Raw genomic sequence first — 21,611 nt, 5'->3', positions numbered from 1 at the left:
CCTGATGTTGATGGCCCCGAGCCATGATGCCTCCCACGTTGAGCCTGCTGCTGCCTCCGACGCAACTGCCTGTGCCAGCACGACGGCATCCAGGCTGATGGAAACCACCGACGCCGTCGTGCACGTGCCCTGCCCGATGATGCCGTCACATCCTCCATCTGCTGGGGTCCAGTTGCTCTGGTGTCCATCCCTGCTGGATCTCTGACTCCCGACTGTGGCAGGGATGGGATCCCCACCGAGCTGGCTGCATTGGTCGGGGCAGGTCCACAGGGGGCCCTGGTGGCATCTGGGCTGGAAGACGGCAAGGAGAACGACTGGTGGATAGCCTGCACAGAGGAGGAGAGGGCCGCCACATTGGCCAACACATGCAGGAAACCCCCGAACATGGCCGATCCCAATTGGGCCACGTTGGCACGGTGCACTTCGTGATGCCGTGCGTGCTCCTCCCGGGAAGCACGCACGGCATCACGAATCACAGCCGTGCGCATCGCGACCCCAATCAGGACCTTCTCCGCACGGCCAGGGGTTCCCACGTCCGCAGGTGGAGGGGAGTCAGGTGACATGGACATCCCCTCTACCTGCGGACAGGCCTGGGACGGGGCATCCCTGCTGGTGCATGGTGGTGCACTCACAGGGTCAGGGACAGCGACATGCACAGGCCCCTCCACGGTGACCTGTGCTGCCTCCTGCCCCTGGCCCTGGACTGCACCACTTGCACCAGCAGGGATGCCCCCACCAGGCCCCATGTGTGCCCCAGTGGCGGCCTCCTCCTCCTCTGTGCAAACCACCAACCTGGATGGCTCCTCACCGTCTCCCACCGTAGCAGGCCCCTGTGGGGGCTCACCCACCCCTTCCGCTGCAGCCGTGGGGGCATCCCCGCCGCCTTGCTCCACAGCGCCGTCTCCGCCCTCCTCTTCACTAGCCGCTGCGTAGAGGGAGACAAAGAACACAAGCATCAGGGCACTGTACAATGGTCCCCTAGACAGGAAGCAATAGCAGATGAGCACCACTGTCAAAGTACACTTCCATCATGTCCCTCCACAACACATGGGTCAGTCCAGGCAAAACACACACAGTAACAGGCATGGTGCATGCCATGGACATTTCCATGCATGTCCAATGGACTCTTGAAACATTCAATGATATGTAACTCACATGCATCATGGCTCATGCCTATCACATGCACACACTTCACCTCAGTCACATCCATCTGGCCCCAAACACACCAAACACAGCGGATACAAGGGTAATTTGGCTGCTTTACTGAATCTGTGCATTGTCACACACATGTGTCATGCATCCATGGCATGCACAAGTCACAGACACGCAGGTCAGGCACACAGACATGGCTACCATATATGTACCTGGCATCAGCACCCATCCCTCACCCCCACCCATGTCCAGGTACAGAGACTGGCATGCTCTCATGTTCTAAATCTGCATAGGGCTCCCCATGCGGCATTTCAACACATGCAACAACCATGTGGGTCACACATCACTGGTCGCACATGCATTACCATGATGTCCCTGCACACATACATGCATACATGGCCTATGGCACACATACAGGCAAGTATCATAGAACCAGCACACCGCAACATGCCCTGTCTCACACAGTAATGCATGGACACTTACCGCTCAACTCCAGACGGGCCTCCCTCTCAAGGATCTGGGCGTGGAGCGCTGGGCGTACGCTTTCCAGGACCCTCATCTGGATGGAACTCATGCGGCCCCGGCCCCCCTCCACGAGGCGCCGGGCCTTCACAAGGGTCCTGGACCTCAAGTCCTCCCAGCGCTTCTTGATCTTCAGGACGTCGCGGGTTGCCACCCCCTCCGCGTTGATGGCAACCACACAGTCGGCCCAGATCCTCTGCCGTCCTTCCTTGCTGGCGCGGGACGATCCAAAGAGGGCATCATACTGCCCCAGGACATGCTCCACCAGGACACCAACTTCGGTGACAGTGAAGCTGGTGCCCCTCTGCCCCTCTGGCCTGGGGTTGCCACTGGTGCCAGATGTGGAAGTGCCCGACATGGCAACCCCAGAGGCAGGTGTGGGTGGGCAACTGGGTCCTGGGGCTGGGCTGTGGAGCGATGTAATCCCAGTCGGGAGTCTTCAGTTCCAGCAGGGGTGGACACAGCAACTGGACCCCTGCAGATGGCTGATGTGCAGGCACCAAATGGCAGGGCACGGTGGCAGCAGGCAGGCAGGCAGGCAGGCAGCAGCAGATGGCACGTGGGAGGCTGCTCGGGGCACGGGGGGGCAGTAACTCGGCCTTCTGGGCAGGAGCGTGGTCTTCCGTGTGTTTTCGCGTGGCCAGCTTGATACGGAGTGATTTGGCACGTGAAAATCCTGCACGTCAGCGTGAAATCCGAGGAAAGGCCCTTAGCGCGTAAGCGCGTCAGCACGCATACGCGATTCTATTGGACCAGAGTCCCTCAGCGCGTAAGCGCGTCTGTGACGTGACCCGCACGGGTGTTCCCCACTCAGCACGTGATGACGGGGCACACGTGGAGATACTGCACGTCAGAGTGTCATCGCGTGTAATTGGACAAAAGTGCGCGTACACGCGATTGGCCTATGTACGTGTATTTAATGGGTGCGCGGGCACTTACACACGCAAGTACGTCAGCGAACCTGTATCCCGTGGTGCGTGTGAATTTCCACACGCTATTGGACTGGGAACTGGATTCCAGGGGTGCGCGGGTCACACGCTGTATCCCGTGGTGCGTGTGAATTTCCACACGCTATTGGACTGGGAACTGGATTCCAGGGGTGCGCGGGTCACACGCTGTATCCCGTGGTGCGTGTGAATTTCCACACGCTATTGGACTGGGAACTGGATTCCAGGGGTGCGCGGGTCACACGCTCGCCTAGAACACGCGCAAAGCATACATTTGCGGACTTTAACAATAACAAGCTCAGACGCCAGGATGAACATACCGTTCCTAGCAGCAGTGGCAGTGGGCTACCAAAGGAGGAGGAGGAGGATAGTCAGGGCCAGAATATTCACACCCAGAACCAGCCTTTTCGGGATGCCTGATGACCAGGTGTATGGGAGGTACAGGTTTCCACCACACATTATACTGGACCTGGTGAGTGAGTGGGAGGATGACCTCACATCACCCACCCTGTGCTCCCAAGCACTCAGCCCCCTGGAGAAGGTCCTCAATGTACTGCACTTCTTAGCCACTGGATCATTTCAGCGGACAAGTGCCATAGTGGGTGGGGTGTCACAGGCCAACCAGTCACGCTGCCTACACCAGGTCTTGAACATCATCACTGCACGGCCATCAGTCCGCAGGCACATATACCTGCCCAGAACACCTGCAGAAAGGCATGCTGCCGCCCTGGATTTTTACGCTGTGGCACGATTCCCCAAAGTGCTAGGTGCCATCGACTGCACCCATGTGGCTCTACGTCCCCCCAGGGCATCTGAGCACATCTATAGGAACCGCAAGCACTGGCATTCCATCAACGTGCAGGTAGCATGTAATGCCAAGGGAATCATCACCTCAGTATATGCCAACTATCCCGGCTCCACCCACGACAGCTTCATTTACCGAATGGCCACCCTAAGCCGGGACCTAGAAGCTGGGCGGCATGGCGATACATGGCTGCTTGGTGAGTATGTATGCCACTGCACATGCATGCATGTTGGATACTGAGCAAGGTCACAACCCCACCAATGATACCAATCACCACCTCCACAGGGGACAGTGCCTACCCTCTCAGCCCCCACATGATGACGCCAATTCGGAACCCCACCACGCCACCCCAGGTAAGATATAACACAGCCCACATTACAACCAGGGGCATAGTGGAGCGCACATTCGGAGTGCTAAAGTCACGCTTTCGCTCCCTTGACCGTTCTGGCGGGCAGCTGTTATACGCTCCCCCAGTAGTGTGCAGGATCATAGTGGCAGCATGTGTCCTGCACAACGTTGCAACACGCTGGGGCCTGGCCGTGGACATGGTGGTGGCCCTACATCCCCAACCACATGCACAGCCGCTGCGCATGGGAGGGGAAAGGGCATGGGGGGAGGCAGCCCGTACACAGCTAGTGGCTAATTACTTCACATAGAAATCCCACCCCTGTGGAGTGCACACTGCCCTGGCACATTCCATCTGACAATCAATGATGACTCAACCTGACACTGATCCTGAATGTCTGGAGAATGAACCGTCAAAACCATATCAGCCTGAGATTGTTCACCTGGAAGTGTCACAATGTGTGCATCCCTACCCACACAGACACCACCAATGCAGTTTTGTGAAGTTACACATTGAAGCAGCTAAAATGAATACCCACTTGCAAAATGCAACAAGAGGACAGTGCCATGTCAGCCAACCCAACCCCAGCACCGCCACACGACACACCGTGCCATGTCATGCTAATTGCAGGTAAACAAAGTAATCCCCACAACATGACATCAGTCTCACTATGTACAGTGGCACTATTAGAAACCTGCAACACCTGAAATGCTCACAGCAATGCCGGACCAACAACATACTTGAGCACGTAGTACCATTAACATGACATCACAAATGTTACATATTAGTAGTCTCACCACCTGGAAATGCCTGCACTCCCACCACTACCAACTGTGCAGTGTTGTCGCCATGTAGAGTTGTAGGTGCACTGCTGCCAACATGGACCCCATCTCCAGACTAGAGGTCCTTGTGTGGACATGAGGAAGGGACCTGCAAATTGGGAGGTAGACACAGAAGAAGAGTTACACATCAATGCAACATGCAGTGTACAACACAACAGCAATATGCACTAGGAATGTATACACAGTATTGACTACAGACTGCCCACACAGCTCATGGGAGTCCAACGTCACTGTGTAATTCACTGTCACTTGGGCACACCCTTTACAAGCCCATGGAAACGGGAAGCAGGAGGGGTGTGTGTGACTCAAACCCAAGCATCTGAACCAAATACATTACAAGCCTGCATGTGCCCAGCCACAATGCAGCGTATGCCCACAGGAACCACGGAAGCCAACAGATCGTCCCAAAAAAATTGGGAATAAAAGAAATCAAAATAAAAATAAAAATAAGAAACAATCAAAAATGGCCATTGATGGGCCCGGGGGGGTTGGGGAGGCCACCCAGGAGGTCCGAGGACAGGATGCACACCAGAACCCACCTGCGTGGATCCTGGGAAGATAAAACACCTCCATGGGCTCATGGCCCACACGGCTACCCTATTGTGGGAGTATCACTGCTGTCGCTATTATCACCCTGTGCAGCTGCATCCGGAGGTGGTTGCACTATGGGAGGCAGCCCACGCAAGGCCCTAGTCTGCTCCTCCATGGCTGCAAGCATGCGGGTGTGGTAGGTCTGGTTCTGGAGGATGAGTGTGCGGAGGTCCCCATGCAACAACTCACGGGATGCCCGGACCTCCGCCCTCGTTGCCTGCATCTCAGCTGAGAGCGTACGGGTGAGACGCTCCAGCTGCTGTTCTGTCCTTTGGTGTGTTGAAGCCTCAAGCTCAACAAGAGTCGTCCTGAGGTGAAGGAGCTCCTGCCTCAGGGCTTCCCTGTGGCCCTGGGACTCAATGGAGATGGCCTCCTGCAGAGTCGCCAGTGCCGCCCGCCTGTCCCTGTTGGACCCCAACATGTCCTCCCTGTGTGACTGGCAGATGGAGTCGGTTGCCCTCTCTAGTCGCTCCATCAGCCTTTCTGGGGGGACAATGGAAGTGGCCACCCTATCCATGGCCTGAGCCATCATCTCGGATGATGCAGCCTGTTGGGTTGCCATACCGTAAATGGATTGCTCCCATGCGGTATTGCCGGGTGGCGTACGGCCACCACGTCGGCGGGCACCACACCTGTCTGGGGCAAGGAGAACTGCGCCTTGCTGTGCCGGCACTGCCTGAGGCTGCAGGACTGCATTCCCCCTCTGATCTGCTGGCCCAGGAACAGGATCAGATGTCGCGGATTGTGACCCTGCATCCGTAACCACCGAAGGCGTAGCTGCCAACACTGACATCCCCATGGAGGGTTCTGACCCTGGTGCAGGTGGGTGAGACAGAACAGAATCCCTCCCTGGAACACTCACCTGCGACGGCACGTAGGTCTCATCCGAATCAACACCTGAGTACAGCTCGGGGGAGGTGCAGCCAGAGACACCCCTTGAGAGCACGACCTGCAGCACTTGTGGGTTCTCCCCCACCACCACACCACGTCCCTCACTGGTGGTTGGTCGGCCCTCGGACCCCTCCTGGGTCTGCACCATCTCCACAACCCCAGCAGTATCAGGTGCGTCTTCCCCTGCAAAGACATGAAAACAAAGAAATGGAAACAGGCATTAGCACCATGGCACACATTGAGGGCTGAGAAGCAAGAGAACCAGTACTTGATTGACACATGTCCCACATGACTAAAACCCTCCCATGCATGCACCCTCACTGCGTATGAAGTCCAGGCAAATGGCACACACTGATGACACCAAGATGGAAGATGAACACATTTTCTGCATGCTGCCTGGCAGTGGCATCACACATTGGCCTGTGATTGGCAGGTGAAACACACATGCCATCACACAGATGGCATGTACCATTGCTATTGAGTGAAGATGGAGAGGAGGGCAGCACCTATTCATTCAGTCCAGTTCCCGCATGTAATAGCTTTTCTAATTCTAACAGGTCAGATTTTTCACCTGGAGCTGCCAGTCTGAAATGGTCCAATTGCACAGGGACATGTGTGTACAAATGATATCCAGGTAACAAAGTCACTCCACTTTACCATACCCATGTCAGACATGTGACTAGTGGACAGCGACATGCCTAGTGAAAGTGGTCGAATGCAAACAAACTGACTGAATGAACAGTGAAAGAGAAGCAAATATGTTGTGGCAAGGTGACACTTCAAGGGCAACTGGCGTGCAGTTGGGCTAGATGTCTACTGTTGGCAGAAGGGATACTGCTATGGCCAAATGCAGCTGCGCAGGAAGGATTTCATGAAGCACATGGCTGACCCATACGACTCAGGCGCACACACTCTCACCTGGCACCCGAACAGAAGCCCTCACACACACACCATGCACATGGATGACACACACATGCATGTGCACTCACCGGACAATGCCTCGTAATCAGCCAGATCTCCCACGCCTTGGATCTGTTCCTCCGTGACGTAGGTCCCAGCGACTGACTCATGTGGAGTGAGTTCCATGTCTACTACTGGAGACCCACCTCCAGTCACTAGAGTTGCGGCATGACTTGAGGCCAGCTTACTCTTTGCCCTGCGCTTTAGGTCATTCCAGCGCTTATAGCAATCATTGGCTGTGCGCCTCACAATTCCAAGGGCACTTACGATGTCCGCAACGGTCTGCCAGTGTGCCTGGCGTTGTGCAGGTGTGGTCTTGGATCCTGCAACAATGACCATCTCGTTGTCATGTCCGGACACATACTCGACAAGTGCATTCAGTTCGTCATCCGTGAAGCTGGGCTTCCTGGACGGGCCGGACTGTATAGCCGTGTCTGGGGCATCAGCCTGTGCCGGACGAGCACTCTTCCTCTTCCGCTTGGAAGGTGGTGGTGATCCTGAGTGTCCTGCGCCGCTCTGGACACTAGGGGCAGGAGCCCTGGTGGACTCTGTATCAGGAGTGTGGGATTGCACACTCAGCATGGGAGTTGGTGCAGGCATTAGCTCTAGTGTGATGGTGTCAGGGGGAATGTCAGCAGCATGGACTAGGACCGACACTGTCCTGGCTGGGTGTGTGAGGGCTGGGGTGGATGGAGCCGCAGCTGCCCCTGCAGCCTCTCCGCCCTGCCTCCTTGGTGCAGCAGATGACCTTGCTGCCCCAGATCCACGTGGCATGATGGCATCAACGTGCACCAGCGCACGTGTCGTAGCCCTGCTGACCTGGAAGTCAGCCATGGAGTCAGCCAGGTCTGGTGCCACAATGGGCTGGTCCAACAAGGGCTGAGCATGGATGGTGTCAGCCACATCAGCCTCAATGGGAGGGGGGGGGGGATTATGGGTGCCCGTGACTGGTCGTCCACACATGGGGGGACAGGCTCACCCTGCAAGTTACGACCACGTCCCCTACCGGATCCACCACGGCCACCACTTGTGGCTCTTCCACCTTTGCCACCCTTACGGAATCCTCGCCTCCCAGCCATGGCACTGATGTTAATGTGCGTATGGGAGTGGATGTAGACTATTGTCCTGGGCAATTGGGGGTCAAAGGGGTTGGGTACCAGATGGTAATTGTACCCTAGTGCTCTAGCAAGGCTGAATGTAACCCCTGGGGAAAGATGACGGGTCACGCAACGCACAGGAGGCCCAATAAAGGGAGATGACGTGCACGCAACCCCTCCTAGACCACGTGTGCAGAAAGAAAAACCTGCACTACGCTGTGGCACCCAGAAACACAAGAATGAACGTATGCGTGTCACACGCAGCCTAGAATGACCTCTGAAGGGGTAGGCTACACACGGGGCTAGCACAGATGTTAGATACGTCAGTGACTCACCGTCTGCCAGGTAAACGAGCGTGTAAAAGGAGCACGTTTGGTTGGCAACACCCCCGCCAAAAGAAGATTTGTCCGCTGTCTGAGGAGACAGGACAACAGTAGAAGGGAACACTGTTTGAGGGAACAGGCCCAGGTAAACCAGTAAAAGAGAAAAAAGAGCAAAAGCTGTCAGAGGTAACAGGGAATACGAACTAGAAACGCCGTGAAGTAAATCGCGTGTGAAACGACAAGAAGTACAGAATTCACCCACTCGCTCTCCACGAAAAGCACGTACAAGGAAAACGTGTTCTACACGTACCTTTTATACAGGCCCACACGTCCAGCGTCACTTACGCGGCGTGTACGCGCTAGGGCCATTTCCACCTATTACATGCTTTGTCACTTCTGCGTGTAGGGCCATTTCCACCAATTACACGCTTTGTCACTTCTGCGTGTAGGGCCATTTCCACCAATCACACGCTTTGTCACTTCTGCGTGTAGGGCCATTTCCACCAATCACACGCTTTGTCACTTCTGCGTGTAGGGCCATTTCCACCAATCACACGCGATTACACTCTGACGTGCAGTCTTTCCACGTGTGCTCTGTCATCACGTGCTGTGAGGGAAACACCTGTGCGGGTCACGTCACAGACGCGCTTACGCGCTGAGGGCCTTTCCTCAGTTTTCACGCTGACGTGCAGGATTTTCACGTGCAAAATCACTCTGTACCAAGCTGGCCACGCGTACGCACACGGAATACCACGCTCCTGCCCGGAAGGCCGAACTACTGCCCCCCAGAGCCCGAGCACGCTCCCACCTGCTGCTGCCTGACTGCCTGCTGCCCCTGCACTGCTGGGGGGTGGGGGTGATAGGGGACATGAGTGGGGGCCTGGTGGAGGCTGCCCCTGGTGGCTGGGGGTTGGGGGTGATAGGGGACATGAGTGGGGGCCTGGTGGAGGCTTCCCCTGGTGGCTGGGGGGTGGGGGTGCAGGGGGACATGGGTGGGCGCCTGGTGGAGGCTTCCCCTGGTGGCTGGGGGGTGGGGGTGGGGTGGTAGACATGAGTGGGGGCCTGGTGGAGGCTGCCCCTGGTGGCTGGGGGGTGGGGGTGCAGGGGGACATGGGTGGGGGCCTGGTGGAGGCTGCCCCTGGTGGCTGGGGGGTGGGGGTGCAGGGGGACATGAGTGGGGGCCTGGTGGAGGGTGCCCCTGGTGGCTGGGGGGTGGGGGTGCAGGGGGACATGAGTGGGGGCCTGGTGGAGGGTGCCCCTGGTGGCTGGGGGGTGGGGGTGGTGGGAGACATGAGTTGGACATGGGTGGGGGCCTGCTGGCAGGTGCCCCACAGTGCTGGGGTGTGGGGGTGGTGGGTGACATGAGTGGGGGCCTGGTGGAGGCTGCCCCTGGTGGCTGGGGGGCGGGGGAGGTGGTAGACATGGGTGGGGGCCTGGTGGAGGCTTCCCCTGCACTGCTGGGGGGTGGGGGTGGGGTGGTAGACATGGGTGGGGGCCTGGTGGAGGCTGCCCCTGGTGGCTGGGGGGCGGGGGTGGTGGTAGACATGGGTGGGGGCCTGGTGGAGGCTGCTCCTGGTGGCTGGGGGGTGGGGGTGGTGGTAGACATGGGTGGGGCCTGGTGGAGGCTGCCCCTGGTGGCTGGGGGGTGGGGGTGCAGGGGGACATGAGCAGGTGTGCAGGGTAGTCCCCTGTTTTGTGGGCTGCCTGCAGGGGCCGTGGAGGGTGTACAGGGAACACCTGTGAGGACCCACCCAGCCTAATCGCGTGTGTAACTTCCCACGCACCCCTGTAATACACATACCCTGCTGAAGTCGCGTGTAAAACTTCCCTCGCACCCCTGAAATGCATGCGCCCAGGCTATTCGCGTGTGGAACTTCCCGCGCACCCCTGAAATACACGCGCCCAGGCTATTCGCGAGTGGGACTTCCCGCGCACCCCTGTAATACACGTAGCACGCTGGGAGACATGAGTGGGGGCCTGGTGGAGGCTGCCCCTGGTGGCTGGGGGGTGGGGGTGCAGGGGGACATGAGTGGGGGCCTGGTGGAGGGTGCCCCTGGTGGCTGGGGGGTGGGGGTGCAGGGGGACATGAGCAGGTGTGCAGGGTAGTCCCCTGTTTTGTGGGCTGCCTGCAGGGGCCGTGGAGGGTGTACAGGGAACACCTGTGAGGACCCACCCAGCCTAATCGCGTGTGTAACTTCCCACGCACCCCTGTAATACACGTACCCAGCCAAATCGCGTGTGATAATTCCCGCGCACCCCTGTAATACACGTACCCAGCCAAATCGCGTGTAAAACTTCCCGTGTACCCCTGTAATACACCTACCCAGCCAAATCGCGTGTGATCATTCCCGCGTACCCCTGTGATACACGTGCCCTGGCTAATCGCGTGTAAAACTTCACGCGTACCCCTCTAATACACGTACCCTGGCCAATCGCGTGTTAAACTTCCCGCGTACCCCTGTAATACACGTGCCCTGGCTAATCGCGTGTAAAACTTCACGCGTACCCCTCTAATACACGTACCCTGGCCAATCGCGTGTTAAACTTCCCGCGTACCCCTGTAATACACGTGCCCTGGCTAATCGCGTGTAAAACTTCACGCGTACCCCTCTAATACACGTACCCTGGCCAATCGCGTGTTAAACTTCCCGCGTACCCCTGTAATACACGTACCCTGGCTAATCGCGTGTACAACTTCCCGCGTACCCCTGATATGTACGTTACCCGCTTTGCGTTCCTTGTTTGGCAGCCCTGTAAACTGGTCCAGGGTTAGCGCAGCCCTTTGCGATGATTTAGCGATTTTGATGGCTTTTCCTTGCGCGAGGGCGTTCTTGGGGGCGTTACTGGCGCTGCTGCAGGGTCGCTGCGATACTCTGCGCCACGGCTGGTTTGGGAGCCTAAAATCCATGAATACGCTGTGCGCGGAAATCGGTTTTAGCGCACGTGCCTGGCGCAGACAATCGCACGCGGACACTCTGCGCCAGCCGCTTGCGACACTTTTCTGCGAAATTCTATGAATTACCCTGTTAGATTTTTAGTGTCTTTCAGTCCAAATTTACTTAAACTGTTGAAATCCACAGCTCAGCCAGTCTTGTTATAAACCTTCAAGTCACTTCAGAATATAACTTTAGATTGTACCCATCTCTCAGTAAGTCTTTCTTTGGCCTGCTTTGGGTTCATTTATTCAGTTCTACACAAAAAAAAAAGTCTGGTGTTGTTTTAAAACGCCGGCTTTCTGATAGTGGTGAGTACTGGTAATGCAACCATTTTTGGGATTTAAGAAAATGAATTCCCCAAAATTCTAGGTTACTTTTGGCAATCAGCATTGCCATTCACAATGGTTTAAGACTACTGTGTGGGTAGTCCAATGGTGGTTTTAGGCAGTGCCCTTCTGTGCCCATAACATCGGCAAAAATGAGTGGCAGCCTATTCTTCATGCATTTCCCTGTGCATTTTCTGGGAAGCTCTGGCCGTCATGATGTTTTCAATGCCAGTACTGCACAGTTTTTTTTTTTTAATAAAACATTTTTTATTGTTTTACTTCTCATCAATACAACAACAACATGTGTGGACTAGCATGTCCTTTCAAAATTCGATCATGAACAGATCAGTTATCAATCACCCATGACATTACCCCGGGTTTTAATGCGGTTAAACCGTATCCCCTTCGCTGCCCTCAGCAGGATCCAGGAGGATCTAAGGTCCATCTTCTTCCCACCTCCGCCATATCTTATCCGCCTTGGCAGGGCAGCCTCTGGCAGTGTATACTCTATGTTCTATGACTGCACAAATGTTCATGTCCGATGCCCATTGCTCCATCGTTGGGGACTCCGGGGCTCCCCATTTTTGCGCTATGTTGCGCTTCATCAGTCCCGCTGCCGTGTTCAAGAGCAGTCTGTCCCATTTGTTAAGTGCAGTCTCGCCCGGGACACCCAGAATGAGAATCTTTGGGTCCAGTGGTATTCGGCACGCCAAGGCATTGCTAAGCGCAGTACAGCATTCATCCCAGAAGGTACGGATTCGGGGGCATGCCCAAAGGATGTGAAAGAAAGTCCCCTCTTCTTCCCCGCATCGGAGACAGTTCGGGTTCGAGGCTCTCTCCCACCTATATAGTATTGTCCTGGGGTAGTAGACCCTGTGGAGGATCTTTAATTGGACCAGCCGAAGCCTGGAAGAGATGGCCACCTCCCTTGGGTGCATTAGCACTTGGATCCAGTCTTCTGGATCTATTACCCCTACATCCACCTCCCATTTGGCTTTAAGGGTCCTGAGTTCAGGCGTAGCAAAGGATGTAATAGCATTATATAGGATAGAGGTGCATTTGGTGGGGATGAAGGCTGGCAGTATATTGCGCTCTATCGGTGTATAGTCCGGGACGTTAGTGCCTACGGGTATGTGGTTTCTTAGGGCATGGGCCATCTGTACATAGTGGTATCGCTCAGCGTCCGGGAGTTGGAATTGTTGCTGGATGACTTCAAACGAGGCTATATCCCCTTCCCCAAGAATATCCCCGACTCTCAGAATCCCGGCCCTTACCCATCGGGGCCATGGATGAAGTTTCTTTATTTCGGGCAGGTTGCGGTTTCTCCACAGGGGTTGTGCGGTAGTTACGTTGTGTTCCCACCCTACGAATCTATGCGCCTGCTTCCAAACAGCAGTAATATGAGTCGTGGTCGTTGGCGGGAGGGGTCTCGGGAGAGTTTGGTATAGCAGTTGCCATGGGTCGGTACCGTGCATGGCCGCAACCTCGGCCTTGATGTGGCGGAGTTCCCCATCTCCGTGGAGCAGGTCGTTGACCACTGCTAACTGTGCAGCCCAATAATAAGTTTGGAGGCGTGGGGCCCCTATCCCACCCTCCCAGATCGATCTTTGGAGCGTGGTCAGCGCTATCCTCGACTGGCCTCCCCCCCATATTAGTTCCCGAAAGAGGGATTCGACCCGTTTAAAGTCAGAGTCTGGGATCTTTAATGGGGCATTCTGTAAGACGTAGAGAAACCTTGGGAGAGTCATCATCTTAAAGAGTGCGGCTCTTCCCATGGGCGTAAGAGGGAGAAGCCTCCAATGGTGGACGTTGTTGACGAAGCGATCAAGGACCGGTTGGAAATTGTGTGTTATGTATTCAGTCAGGTTTGTAGTCACCCAGATCCCTAAATATCGAAAGCCTTGCGGTTCCATCTGGTACGGGCATTCCTGGGGGTCAACCCGCACATTGCCTTTCACCGGGAAGAGGACTGATTTTCCCCAATTAATTTTAAGCCCACTAAATTCTCCAAACCGGGTAAGCATCTGTGTCACCCTGGGGCAGGATCGAGCTGGGTCTCCCAGGTAAATCAGGAGATCGTCTGCATACAGGGAGATGCGGTCCTCATGTCCTTCGGGCCATCTGAACCCTGTCCATGCAGCATTTTGGCGGAGCCAAAGGGCAAGAGGTTCAATCGCCAGGGCAAAGAGAAGGGGAGAAAGGGGGCAACCCTGTCTCGTGCCTTTTCCCAGTGGGAAGGACCGGGACGACCAACCATTCACCCTGACCTCCGCTTGAATATTAGTGTAGAGTAATTTCACCCATCCCAAGAAGCCGTCTCCGAATCCCATACGCCTCATGATCTCCCAGAGGCAGTCCCACCTGACCGAGTCGAAGGCCTTCTCGAAATCTATTGCCAATAGAGCGAGGGGGGTATCAATGACCGGGGCCCGCTCTAGCGCCAGGTGGAGCCGACGTATGTTCATACGGGTTGATTTGTGTGGCATAAAGCCACATTGATCCGGGTGGATCAAGGTGTGGACTACTGACTGCAGTCGGTTGGTGAGGAGCTTGGCAAGAACCTTGGCTTCACTGTTAATTAACGAGATAGGCCGATAAGAGGCGCACAGTTCCGGGGGTTTATCGGGTTTGGGAATGACCACAATGGTGGCTTTACATAGGTCCGGTGGGAGGGTGCCTTGGTTGCGGGCGCCAAGGAGCATCCTGTAGAGGGGGGTTGCTATTTTATTCCCTCCAAGCTTTTGCCAGGTCTCGGCTGGGAATCCATTAGGGCCTGGTGTTTTTCTTGCTTGAAGCTGCGCCAGGGCTTCGGCTATTTCAGATTCAGAGAGATCTGAGTCCAGCTCCTCACGTTGTTGTGCCGTCAGTGCTGGGAGTATTACTTCGTCTAGTAGGGTCGGGTCAAATGGTGTTATCGGGGCTCGGTAGAGTTCCGCATAGAACTGGGCGAAGGCCTCTGCTATTTCAGCATCCGTCTGATACCCGACCCCATTCGGGGCAACAATTTCACAGACATGACGTCTCCCCTCCTCCCTCCTCTCAAGCCAGGCCAGCATCCTGCCCGCCTTGTCCCCCAGATCGTATATCCTCGCTTTGGTGTCCCAATGGGCTTGCTTGGCATTATCCAGCATAATATTTCTGAGGGTTTCCGTGGTTAATTTGAGGGACCTTTGAGTCTGCGGGGTTGGGTCAAGAACATGTGTGTTTTCAGCCCTGATCACCTCAGCCTCCGCCTCCACCATTTTTTTGAGTCTCTCTCTCTTTTTGTTCGCTACCCAGGAGATTATTTCCCCACGCAGCACCGTTTTATAAGCCTCCCACACCACTACTGGGTCATCCACTGCTAGTTCGTTTATATCGAAATATTCATCGGACACCTCCGCGAGGTGGTCCACTAATTCTGGGAATCCAAGGTGGTAGTTATTTAGTCTCCATGTTCTAGGGGGGGTCGTGGCGTGGGTTCGTATTTCTATTATTAAGGGGGAGTGGTCCGAGATTCCACGAGGGAGGAATTCTGCGGACATCGCCCTATGTAGGTCTGTATGCGGGACGAGGAGGTAGTCGAGTCTAGAGAGGGAGCCATGGGCCCCAGAGTGGAACAAATAGCCCCTGCTTTGAGGGTGCAACTCCCTCCACACATCTCGGAGGCCCAGGGCGGACACAAAGCTGGAGAGTTTTGTGGGAGTATCCGGGTTACGCCCTCTAAGGTGGGTACGGTCCATGGTGTTGCACATAACGTCATTAAAGTCTCCCCCTAGGATCCATCGATCCGGGTGGTGTTTCCCTAGGAGAGTGGTAATATCGTCCAATAAGCCTCTGCCCAATCCAGGTGGGGAATATATTGACACAATGGCCAGTGTTTCTCCCCAGAGCGAGCCTAGGATGAGTACGTAGCGACCCCGTGGGTCCAATTCCACGATCTGTGGGGAGAACGGGAGCCTCTTGTGTATAAGGATAAGGGTGCCCCTGGATCCCATTGTGTACCCCGCATGGAATGCGGCCCGATAGTTTGTTCTCTGGAAAAGGGTGCAGTGTGTTCCCGCTAGATGCGTTTCTGATAGAAGGGCCAGGTCGGGAGAGTGTCTATTCAACAATTGCTTAACAAGACGTCTCTTAATCCCAGAGCCCATTCCGTTCACGTTCCAAGCGAGCAGCTTAAGGGACCTGGGTCGGTCAGGCGGTGGTAGATGTGCTTGTAAGTGTGTCATCTGAAATTTCCTGTTGGAGGGCCTGTAGGATGCTTTGGTCGGGAGAGCTGCCTCCCCTTTGTGTGTCTGTCAGGGATAGGGTCCCGATATCTGGTACAGCAGGGTATAATGTGCAAAGGGTTGGGTTTGGGTCGGTGTTTGGACATGCTATAGATCCGAACTAACAAAACAACATAAAAACTTTCCCTTTCTTCCCCCTCCCTATACTCCACCCCAACTTGAAGTACCTGTCGCCCGAACATACCAATACAACACACTAACAAAGGACAGTCAATTCGTTAACTAATAACTATTCCTCAAGTAGTACCGTTATACTTAGTCTTGGGTTGTCTTGTTCCAGCATTGGGGGTTGCGCAGTCCGGGCCGCCAGTTGTACAAGCAGCGGATTCACAGTTAGCTTGTTGTTAACGTAATATACAGCGTGGTGCCGGCTCTTAATGCGTAATTTGTGAGTGGATACCTTATTCTTCTTTTCAGTCATTGCCCCTCTTTGGCTGTGCTTGAGGTTGTTGTTGTGGGCGCTTCGGAGGAGCTCTCTTTTAGTAGTGGTCTGGGTGTCTGAGATACTGTCGATGCTTTTCAAGCCTCAGCATGTTGTGGGATTTCGACCTGTTGTTGCTGTTGCGGATCCAGATCAGGTGGGCGCTCAGGGTGTGGTCTGTTCCGTTCTCCTCTCCTTCTTCCCTCAGCGCTCCAGTCGCCGTCTATGTGCCTTTCAGCCCAGCTCCACGCCTCCCTAGGATCAGTGAAATGCACCGATGCGTTCTTGTGGAATATTTTGAGTTGGGCGGGGAATATTAGCCCATACTTAACTCCCATTGCTTGCAAGCGTTTCTTGAGGGGATCAAATGATTGGCGCGCTTTCTGTACTTCTCTGGTGAAGTCAGGGAAGAAAGCAATTCTTGATCCGTTGTACGTAACATTTCCTTTGGACCTCGCCAACTGCAGTACTGTGTCTCTGTCTCTATAATTTAGGAACCGTGCGATGACTGTACGTGGCAGTGCACCTGGCGTGATCTTGCCGGTCGGGATGCGGTGGGCTCGCTCAATGGAAAAGAATTTGGAGAAGGACTGTGCATCGTATATGTCCGCGAGCCATCCCTCAAGGAATAGCTCCATGCAATCTCCTTCTGCCTTTTCTGGGAGACCCAGTATACGGACGTTGTTGCGTCTTGATCTGCCCTCACTATCATCTGCTCTTGATTCCAGGAGCTTTATGCGTGCCAACATGCCGGACATCTGGCGGTTCACTCCGCGGAGACTATCCTCGGTTTCGGAGATTCGCGTCTCCGCCTCCCCAGTGCGTGAGGTCAGCTTCTGGAGGTCGTGTCGTAGCAAGGATACATCCGCACCAATACTGTCCATCTTTTTCTCCATGGAGGTTCTAGAGCTGGTAATGGCACTCATGATGTCTTTGAGGGAGATATTCTCCTCCATACAGTCTGTGTCGTGTTGTAGTGGCCTCTCTGGGGAACGAGACAGTGGTGTAGTTGCGTACTGTTCAATCCTGCTTTGTGTGGAGGTCTTCCTGGGTTTAGCTTTCCCCATTTCAGGCACCTGGAGGGCAAAGCCTGCTGGAGGCAGAGAAGCAAGGGATATTGAGAGGGGGGAGATTTCGAGTGTGGTGACTCCGCACTTTCAGGGCTGTGGGCGTGCTGGTCGACGGGAGCTGTGTCAGTTAACACTTTAGTGTGTCAGTGTCACTTTGCAGGAGGAGTGTCTACAGGCCGTGGGGGAAGAGCACACAGTTGGATCCCAGCTGGACGTGGGTCCGATTTTCCGCGCCTGTATGGGTGCCCCACCCAGTACAGCACATGTTGATTTGCAAATGTGCGGTTTTAGATCATTGGCAGTGGGGGTAATTGCATCAGAGGTTCATCCTGCCTGCTAATCTGTTTTCTTTCCCCTCCACTTAGGAAATTTGTACAGGGCAGTTGCTGCCTGAGGGCACACCAGAGCGTCTTTGTTCTCCCCTCCCAATGCAGTAGCCGGGTCTGACCAACTACACTTTAGGTCAGTGTGGGTAGTAGGCCAGTTGGACGGCGGAAGCTCACAGCCTTCCACAGTATGGTGCCCACAATTTACGTTCGGCCGCTGGGTCCCTCCTTCCCACATGACCCGGATCCTCCGCGAGTGTCTCTGAAGGATGTTAAGGGCCCAAGCAGGTCCCGGAGTCAGGATCCGCTTGCCCACGCCATCCCGCTTCACAACTGGGGACGGGGGGTCACACGCAGGAGGAGTGTCTACAGGCCGTGTCCCCTCCACTTAGGAAATTTGTACAGGGCAGTTGCTGCCTGAGGGCACACCAGAGCGTCTTTGTTCTCCCTTCCCAATGCAGTAGCCGGGTCTGACCAACTGCACTTTAGGTCAGTGTGAGTAGTAGGCCAGTCGGACGGCGGAAGCTCACAGCCTTCCACAGTATGGTGCCCACAATTTACGTTCGGCCGCTGGGTCCCTCCTTCCCCTCTCCTTACCGGTTCCTTGTGGTGGGTGCCAACGTGCGCACAACGTGACACGGAGCCTCCGCGAGTGTCTCTGAAGGATGTTAAGGGCCCAAGCAGGTCCGGGAGTCAGGATCTGCTCGCCCGCGCCATCCCGCTTCACAACTGGGGACGGGGGGTCACACGCAGCGGGATCTCTGCGGGTCCGGGAGAGCGGAGTGTCCGTGTTTATGGAGCGCTGCGTATCATACGCTCCTCCAGGCGTACCATCCAGCCGGGCGTCGCGTCCTCGCCCAGAAAGGTTTCGGTCCTGCGCCTCACCCCCAAAGCCTGCAACAGCTAGGATGCAGGTCGCACCTCAGTGGTCGGAGCGTCTGATATGGATGATTAGCACCAAGGATCACCCGTAGCAAGGATCTCTCTGCCTCTGCCCTCACACCGGCCGGGCCTGCGCCTTCAGAGCCGTCCCCTCTGCTCCGGGCCGGCGTGTCCTGTGCTCAGGCGCCGCTCGTCCGGGGCTCCGTCTCCGTCTCTCGCAACGCCCAAGTTTCAGGCGGGACGGCTCTCTCCTCCTCACCGGGCCCCGGGGGTCGATTCTTCCTCCGACGCCGGACCGGGTAGGTCGCAGTCCCGTGGTTCCCACGCACGGCCGCGGGGCCGATCCAAACAGCCGACAGTAGCCGGCAGGCCAGCCTCGGGGTTCCTCAGCAGTGCAGTTTTGGCTGTACGCAGCAACGGGGGAGGAGGGGGTTACGCAGTCCCTTCTCCGATGGGCCGCGACGATTCCTATCACTCTTCGCGCCCGGCGGCCATTTTGATGTAGATTTGGCGCCAGGCACAGACAGCTACACTCGGCAATATCTTTCGTTCCTTTCTCCAATTCCACTTCTCATCTCCACCCCGTGCGGCCACCGGCGTCCGCCACTGGGAAAGCTGCTTTTCTTTTCAATCCGGTGCGATTATTGCAGGATTTGTCCAGGATTTAGCTGGCGGCCACGGAGCACCGAGGAATCACGTCCTCATCGTGTGCCTGTTGGCCACGCCCCCAGTACTGCACAGTTTTTGAGGTAGGGCTCGGATGCATGGGTAAGAACATCCCACAAGCCCCCCTCTTGCGATGGCCATTCTGTTTCACTGATGGGACTCGCAAGACCTGGGATGTTTCCTCATCTTCTTCCAATAGATGGCACAGTTCAGCATCTTTTCCTCCATCCGGTACTGTTCTCCTCGCCGGTCCGGATGGGAATATTGGGCGGTACCCTGGGCCCCTTGCGTCTCTGCTCCCGGTCTCTGGATCGTCCTCCTTGGCCCGTCTCCAGGTTTTCTTTCTCCTAGGACGACAAAGGAAGAGCGGCAATACCTATTCATAGACATTTTTCCCCCACCATTGATATAGTGGGGTGGCATATAAATTTATAGGCAAAACATATGAACATGCACATTTCTTTTTGCATTCAAAAACGAAAACACCCACATTGAGAAACTCAGAATTTGATAGGCGATATGTAGGATATTTTAAGTTAGAACTGAATTAATCTGAGACAGTACCCTCTAGGATTCCAGCGGATTCCTCCAGTTGTTGCAGAGTGTGCCTGGGATGGCAACACTTCAACTGGTTAATGTGGACCCACTTGTCTTCCCCCTCTGCCAAACCGCCTTTGGGGATGCAGATCTTGTAGGCCACAGGGGAGATTTTGTCTATAATCTCAAAGGGTCCCTTCCATGTAGGCAAAAATGTTCGCTGTTTTGCCTGGTTTCTTTGGAAATTGTATAGATAGACCCAGTCCCCCACCTGATATTCCTTCCTGGAAGTTTTCAGGTCATAGTGGGTCTTCATACTCTCAGCTGATCTTTCTAGATTCCGCTGAGCATAGGCAAAAGCATGTTGAAGGTGTTTCCTTAAATACTCCACATACTCATGAGTTGTGGAGGCATTTATCAGTGTCTGCTCTTGGGTCCTGTAGAGCAAATGCTGAGGAAGCACCATCTTGCGTCCAGTCATCAACTCAAATGGTGACATTTTGGTTGCAGATGAAGGGGTAGATCTGATGGCCATTAGGACCAGAGGTAATCGGATATCCCAACTTGGCCCAGAATCTGCCACAAACTTCTTTAATATGTTCACAATGGTTCGGTTACATCTCTCTACTGCCCCAGAAGAAGCTGGCCTGTAAGCAATATGTAACTTCCTTTTGACCCCCAGTATCTCCCACATCTTTGTCATTACTTCACCGGTGAAGTGGCTACTCCTGTCTGACTCAATCCTTTGAGGTAGACCAAAACGGGAAAAGATGTGGTTAATCATCAGGGCAGCTGCGGTTTCTGCCTTGCAATTTGGGGCTGGGAGACATTCCACCCACTTGGTAAACAAGCATGTCACAGTCAACATGTACTTATTCCCCCTAGCAGAGCGAATCACGGGGCCTTCAAAGTCAATTTGTAAATCTGACCATGGCAGTGTCATCCCCCTCTTTTGGAGAGGCGCACGGTGCATGAGGGATGATGGCTGAAATTGTGCACACACAAGACACCCCTTCAAGTATTGGTCGAGGTCCTGCCCCATGTGTGGCCAGTATGCAACCTCTCTTAAGATTTCCAATGTTGTGTGAAACCCCCTATGACCGGCGGTGGCCGCATCATGGGCGTGACTTAACATCAGGCTTCGGAATGAGGTAGGAACCACCCACTGATCGTGGCCAGCTTTGGATTTCCTTACCAGCAAACCGTCTTGGATTCGTAACATTTTTGGACATTTCATCAACACTCTTAGGTCCTCTTTCCCAATATAATCGGTATCCGTCAGGGGAAAGTTCTCAGGGTCCTCAAGGTGTTGGTAAAACTTACCAATAATTGGATCCCCCTTCTGAGCGGTAATCAAATCAGCATCAGGGGTCTCCTTACTCCATTGTGCAATTGAAAGGTCGTTGTGAGCATTTGTCTGGGACCTAGTGATAGCAGTGACCTGGATCTCCCCCAACAGAGACTCAATCTCAATTAGATCCCCTTGGATGGCCCCGGTTTTGGCCAGCTGATCAGCTAAGTCATTTCCAGTTTTGTCTGGTCCCTCTACTTTGGAATGACCCTTGATCTTTTTCCAATAGATGGTCATCTCATTCGAGGTGACCAGATCATCAATGTTTTGGATCAACTTTCCATGTTTCAAGGGTTTGTTGTTAGCACATAACATGCCTCTGGTTTTCCAATTAACCACGTGCTCCACGAAC

Source organism: Ambystoma mexicanum, chromosome 11 (genome assembly GCF_040938575.1).
Source record: "Ambystoma mexicanum isolate Mex_15411 chromosome 11, UKY_AmexF1_1, whole genome shotgun sequence".
In the NCBI taxonomy this organism is placed as follows: Eukaryota; Metazoa; Chordata; class Amphibia; order Caudata; family Ambystomatidae; genus Ambystoma; species Ambystoma mexicanum.
Note: the sequence above shows the minus strand (reverse complement) of the source record.